This window comes from Sinocyclocheilus anshuiensis, unplaced genomic scaffold, assembly GCF_001515605.1.
Source record: "Sinocyclocheilus anshuiensis isolate Anshui unplaced genomic scaffold, SAMN03320099.WGS_v1.1 scaffold807, whole genome shotgun sequence".
Classification (NCBI taxonomy): Eukaryota; Metazoa; Chordata; class Actinopteri; order Cypriniformes; family Cyprinidae; genus Sinocyclocheilus; species Sinocyclocheilus anshuiensis.
The window spans coordinates 507,935-514,896 of record NW_015551077.1 but is presented as its reverse complement, the minus strand read 5'-3'; the positions used below and the strand labels follow the sequence as shown (position 1 = coordinate 514,896).

The following is a 6,962-nucleotide window of genomic DNA, read 5'->3' as shown; positions in this document are numbered from 1 at the left end:
GTAGAAAACGAAGCGTTTGAGAGAGGCGGGGCATAGAGGACCTACAATAATGTACAGTATTTGAAAAATAATGTGTTTTTTGAACATTAAAGCATGTCAACATATTCTGTTACCCCAAATACACAAAATAATGATCTTTAAAAAAGCATCATATGATCCCTTTAAGTTGCGGTCACATTTACATTTCGTGGGCATAATCCCATCATTTCATGAAATTTAAATACTAGCTAACATGGAGGGTTCTCAGAACTTTGACTAACATTCTAACAAGGTTCTCTCACTCAAAGTTATGAACATTCTTCCAGTAACATTAACAGAATGATCCTTCAAAGTTATCTGGTACAGAGAACATTTAAAATAACAGTGGTTGCAAAATAGAATGTTCTCTTAACATTAGCATAAGGTTAAATGACAAAATGTTTATAAAACATTCAAAATTGGTTTGAAATAACGTAACTTAATGAGAATGCTAGCAAAACATTCTTATTGGCTGTTCACACAGAACATGTTTTTTCCATTCCACTGCGCTACTTTTTCATTGTTTCTATGTAAACACTAGCTAGACTGGCGTGTTTGACCGTTGCACTCACATCTCACGTCTTTTGCAGCATCTCATGCATGACACAGCATTGTAAAATTGCTGTGTGCTCAAGTTAAAAGCTTTTGAAAAACTCATCTGTTTTGCGTGAATGGCTCCTTATAACATATTTTGTTAGCTGGGTAGGAATCCATGCGATCTGCAATTTCGCGTTGAGGGATTTCGCAAGTCGGTCGCTTGAGTTTGCCATGTTGACTAGCAAAAAGCTTTTGTGAGCTGTGCTTAATACATTGCTGCACTATTGACAATAGACTTTTTGCCTGAAAAATTTCACTAATGTGACCGTGTTTTTACTGGCCACAGTCCGTCAATGGTGGGTGTCACAGTGGGTGTTGGAAACAACGAGAACAGGCAATGTGGGAGTCTTTTCTTGGCATCAACACATTTGGATAGATAGGCAGAGGTGCTGAGGATGCTGCCGTTTGTCTCTTTTGATGTGTGAATCCCGTCTCATCAGTCTTCTGTATTTCTTGAGTCTCTGGAGACGTTGACCTTTTCTGTTCAGGATGCTTATCAGGCCTGAAGGAATGTCTGCATTTCTGTGCCCTTTCAGTGGCATTTCTTTATTTGTTTAACTGCAGATATTGTACATAAAAGGCATGCAGTAATTAGTGTAATGCAATGTGTACCTGCCACTGAAAGCGCCACAGAAAAAGAAATCTTATTTTACACAAGTTGTGAATGTCAGTTTGCAGTCTGAAGTGAATTTGATGCGATTAAAAGACGTCTTTAAAACACATCCTTCTATTGAGCTGCACGAAAAACACAACACGAGCAGTGCTGTCTGACTTTTAGTGTATCAGCAACATAGCCTACAGCGCAACCAAAAAATAAAAAATAAATAAAATTTTTAAAAACAAAACAAATATAAAAAATAAAAAATACAAATAATAAAAGCGCATAACAAAATTACTAAAAATAAATTAAAATGAAAACTGAAAATATAGAACTACACTACGCAAAGTCCATAAAAATGCAGCTCCATGTGCTGTGTTAAAATGAAGTAATTTTCCATATAGATTTTTTTCACAGGTGTTTTGAATTATGAATTGCATTGTATTGTGTTGGAAATGGAAATGTCCACGGAAATGTTCATAAATGAAACGGAGAAGACATTGGTAATTTTCTGGCAGGACATTATCTGTTTTAACAGATTTCGTTCTTACAGTGTAAAAGCTAATTCAATAACTGTAAATAGTATATAAATAATACTAAAATAACACTGTTTGCCATACAAATAAAGTTAAATCCATAGTGTTGAGAGTTCCATTAGAATCCTTTGGGATTGGTTGAAATTAATATGTACAATTATGTTGCATTCCTTTATTCCTACACTGTTGGTTATGTGATTAAATGAGGTCTGTATTTTGTTTACCCTGCACTGTGGAGTGTCCTGTTGCCACGTACATCAGAATTTTTGCTTTGAATGTGAATACTTGCTGACATCACTGTTACAAGTTTGCTTATCTCATCTCCCTTATGCAAACCAGCTTCACCTGTCTGTGTAATAGGAAGACAGTACATCTGTTTGTTACTTATACATGGCCATAATTGGACAGCACATCAAAGCCGCGTTTCAACCTCTTCTTTTAAGCATGAATAATTTTGACAAGCACCAATACATCATTTAAGGCTAGGGAAAGTGTGCTGAGACTTTAGATGTAGTATGCATGAGAGAGAGAGAGAGAGAGAGTAAAGCTGGCCAGAGGCTCTGGCAGTCGTGCCGTGTGAAGCTGCTTCATTTGTGGTGTCAGCATGCAGTTAGATCAGGAGTCTATAGCTGACAGTCATTGTGTGTGTAGAAGTGAGTGGGACGGGACATGAACAGAGCCTGCAAGCCATGGGACATTAGAGAGAGAGATGTGTGTATGTGAGCTGTCTGTACATGCTGTGATGGAAGACGAGGTAAAAATAGGAAATGGGGCGTTCACCTAGAAAGTGTTCAATTAAATAGAGAATGCATTTTAAATATGATGCCCAGAGTTGTCATTTGAATTTAAGGAATTAGAATTAAAATGGAATGAAATTTGAATTCATAAAAATTTATTTTTTCGGTATAAATTCCACGAGAAAAAAACACACATGATGTGTCACATGACGTGACATTATATTAATAATCAGTGTTTGAAATGCCACCAGTAGGAATATTTCATTAATATATATTATTTTAAAAGTTTTTAGAATTACACATATATGGTTTTGATTTATGCATGGGTTATTTTTGTCTTTTTATTACATATCTTCTTTTATAATATTTATAATATTATACATTATATTCCATATTCCATAATATATATTTAAATTCTATATTTCATGTTATAAAACAAATATAATTAAAATATATAATTAGAATATATATATATATATATATATATATATTTTATGTATATATACATACAATTCAAATCTATTTTATTTTATTATTATGCTATTTTAATTGTAAATTAATTTTGACCTGTGATTGTAGAATCTTTCTAATTAAATATTATTAAAAATATTAAATATAATATTAAATTAATATTAAATATGTAATTTATATGTAAAATGAGCTGTATTTGAATAAAATTAAATATATTTAATTAAATTTATTTATGAGATAAATATTAATTTTGTTGAAAAATGTAAATATATTTCAAATGAAAAATCGATTTATATATTTGATTGTTTATATAGTAGTATATCTTAATTATAGATGTAGATTATTTTTGAATTGTAAAATTTTATAATATACAAAAATATAAATAACATATGTAAATTAACTCTATATAACTGTATTTAATATATATTTAATAAATATATTTATGAGATAAATGCATAAATATATTAATTTTATATAAATAAATGTAAATATATTTAAAATGAATTAAATTATATTAAATTACATCTAATTACATTAATTTTATTATTTACATATAAGATTTTATTTATAGATTAATTTTGGACTGTAATATATAAAAATAGTAATGGGGGAAGTCGTGGCCTAATGGTTAGAGTCGGACTCGTAACCCAAAGGTTGTGGGTTCGAGTCTCATACGGGCATGTACAGCGCTCTCACACCTTCAATACCACGACTGAGGTGCCCTTGAGCAAGGCACCGGCCCCCCAACTGCTCCCTGGGCGCCGCAGCAAAAAAATGGCTGCCCACTGCTCCGGGTGTGTGTGTGTTCACTGCTGTGTGTGTGCACTTTGGATGGGATAAATGCAGAGCACTAATTCCGAGAATGGGTCACCATACTTGGCCACGAGTCACTTTCACTTCACTTTCACTTTCAAATAATTGTAAAAAACAATTATAATAATTACACACTTCATAATATTGCTTGCATTTTTTTTTTTTTTCTGCAAACAAAATGCAAAATTTGTGAAATTCCTTTTAATTTCAATTGACTTCCTTTCATGTCAACTTCCCATTTAACTAATGAATTGAAAGGGACCTAATTCTTGTATTCCAAATTTTGCCCAACCTTAGTGTAGCATATGGAGTCCTGGTTTTGCACACAGATAGTTATGGCCCTGTAAAATCAGGCTAGATCCAATCTGGGCTTGAAATAGAGGACGTGGGCTTGCAGTGGGGGAGGACAGACATCGCAAAGATGAATCTCTGTGAGGTGAAGGCACACTCAGGCGTATTGTTCGCTAAAGTAGGCCTCCTTTATGTCTGACTGACAGCAAAGTCATCATGGAGCCGACAGCGCCACTAGTTTGACCCAGAGCTGGAACACACATCAAACACACAGTCACTGACGTGGCAATATGACAAAATCATTTTGGGTCACACAAGTTCCAGACAGACACACAAAGGAGCCGGACAGTTTGAAAAGCGCAGACACGGTAACAGCACACAGCAGAGAGGCATGATCATGGACACCATCACGGGAGCACAGTGTTACGGACACTATATGTAAGTACACCATTTATGACAATGTAGGTGTTTCAGGTTCAAAAGTTCAAAGAAGAGGTCAAGGTTTGTATGAAACGTGTAGGAACATAAAAAGAACAATATTGAATATGTATGAGGAGTACAGAGTATAGACTGCAAGAACATCTAATTCGTTATGATATTTTATATTTACATATATACATATTTATAAGGTAAAGTTATATAACCTTTGCAATATGGTACATGCTGTGAGTGTGTCTCTCAGTTGGCTTTTTTTACTCAAATAGATTCAAATAGATTTGTGTAAACAAAGTGAACCACAATCTGAGCAAACGATGTGCATAAGCGCCTGGGGATTGTCATGTTTTACGAAAATGTGTGTTTTCTGTTAAAGAGTAAACACAGCTTTTAGCTAAACAATGTCTTTTAGAAATGTTGGAGAATGAGGCTAACAGGGCAGTTTGTTTGTTTGAGTAGCCGTTTTTTGTGGAAGTAGGACACATCCTGCCTCCAGCTCGGCTTCATGACATTTGAATACAAATGTAACTAGTGTGTGTATTTTGTCGTCTTGTTTGCCTGTAGTATGTGTGTGTGTGTGTTTGGCTCATGGTGTGTGCTAATAAACAAATGAAAAATCTAAATTTGACAGCACAGTTTTCAATTTTAAGTGGCTTACGGTAAAAAAAAACTCAAGGGTGAATAACATGATGCTCAATTTTTTGTCCAGAATCTATTCATTTATTTAAAAATACATAAAAAATGCACACACTATGACTTGAATTACACCTTTTCTATGATGAGCATGTTTTTAATTTCTGAATTCATTTTGATATTTTGGAAGGAATCAAAGCCATGTGTTGGACCAACAATCATTTCAAATCAGATAAATTGGTATATATCATGCAGTTTGACTCCCCAAAAATGGATCATTATGAATGAATTACTCTGAAAAAATATATTTCAAAACATTTTAGAAAATAATGATTAAGATGTGTAAGGTTCACCTAAAAATGAAAATTTGCTGAAAATTGCCATCAAAGAAAGATGAGTTTGTTTCTTTCACACAACAGATTTGGAGAAATTTATCATTCCATCACTTGTTCACCAGTGGATCCTCTGCAGTGAATGGGTGCCGTCAGAATGAATGTCCAAACAGCTGATAAAAACATCACAATAATCCACAAGTAATCCACACCACTCCAGTTCACCAATAAATTTCTTGTGAAGTGAAAAGTTGTGTTTGTAAGAAACAAATCCATCATTAAGATGTTTTTAACTTGAAATCATTGCCTTGAGTCCTCTATTCATAATATTGCTTTCTGCAGTGAATCAGTTGTCTGAATAAGATCAAGCACTGTTTACAAGCAAAACCAGTCCAAAACAGTTCTAAACAAATATGTCAGTGGATTTTGATGCGATAAAACGACAGGGGATGGACTTTTTCACTGTTGTTTATGGATTATGGACTCATATTTTGGCCAGAAGCAACTGATTAGAGTTAAATTGTCTTCTTAATGATGGATTTGTTTGTTACAAACATGCAGTTTTTTGTTTCACAAGACATTAGCTGATGGACTGGGGTGGTGTGGATTACTTGTGGATTATTGTGATGTTTTTATCAGCTGTTTGGACTCTCATTCTGACGGCACCCATTCACTGCAGAGCATCCACTGGTGAGCAACTGATGTAATGCTCTTGTAATGTAATTTCTCCAAATCTTTTTTTTTTTTTTTTCCCTTTTGGAAAGTCATAGAGATACTACCATAAATATGTAGAGTGTGTGTGTGTGTATATATATATATATATATACGTATGTATGTATGTATGTATATATATAAATATATATATATTAGGAAAGTAACGATTACCGGTTTGATGATAAATCATGATAAAATTCCCCACGGTTAGTATTACCGTTTCATCTTTTAATTATAATTAAAACCGTATTAGATTACCGCGATTTGAACAACTGGCGATAAATAAATACTGTCCAGCATAAAGCACAGTTTTAAGTAACAGTCTCACGTGCGCACAGCGGAGTAGTTTAGTTTTGAGTGAAAACAGGGCGGAAAAGCTGGGATGCTTTAATAGAGTGCCAAGGGAATTATACAAATGAATATATAAATTAATTATACGAATGTACTACTGATGGTTCTGACTGTCTTCAGAAAAGAATCGATGGCATTTTGTTTTCATCTTCGCTCCATGTAATAAAGGAAGTGTTCTTAATCGCAATACTGCTTTGTCCACGGAGGTTACGAGAAACAGCTCTAATTCAGCTTTTCCATAAGCGCCACCTGCTGTCAGCGAGTGGATTTACAGACACTCACGTTCACATTCAGTCTGTGTGCAGCTTCTGTCGGGACAGAAAACAGAGCGGATTTACATGCCCTGCTGTAGATTTTGACCGGTTGATGAAAAACAAGCTTATGTGGATTCTACACATTTAAACAATTCAGATAAGTTATCTAGAATTATTTATGG

General features: G+C 34.1%; 1 protein-coding gene across 1 annotated transcript in view; it reads left to right on the top strand.

Annotated features, from left to right (window-relative positions):
- LOC107662469 (uncharacterized) overlaps positions 1 to 6,962 on the top strand; it is a 29,673-nt gene that overhangs the window by 4,826 nt on the left and 17,885 nt on the right. The window lies entirely within an intron of this gene.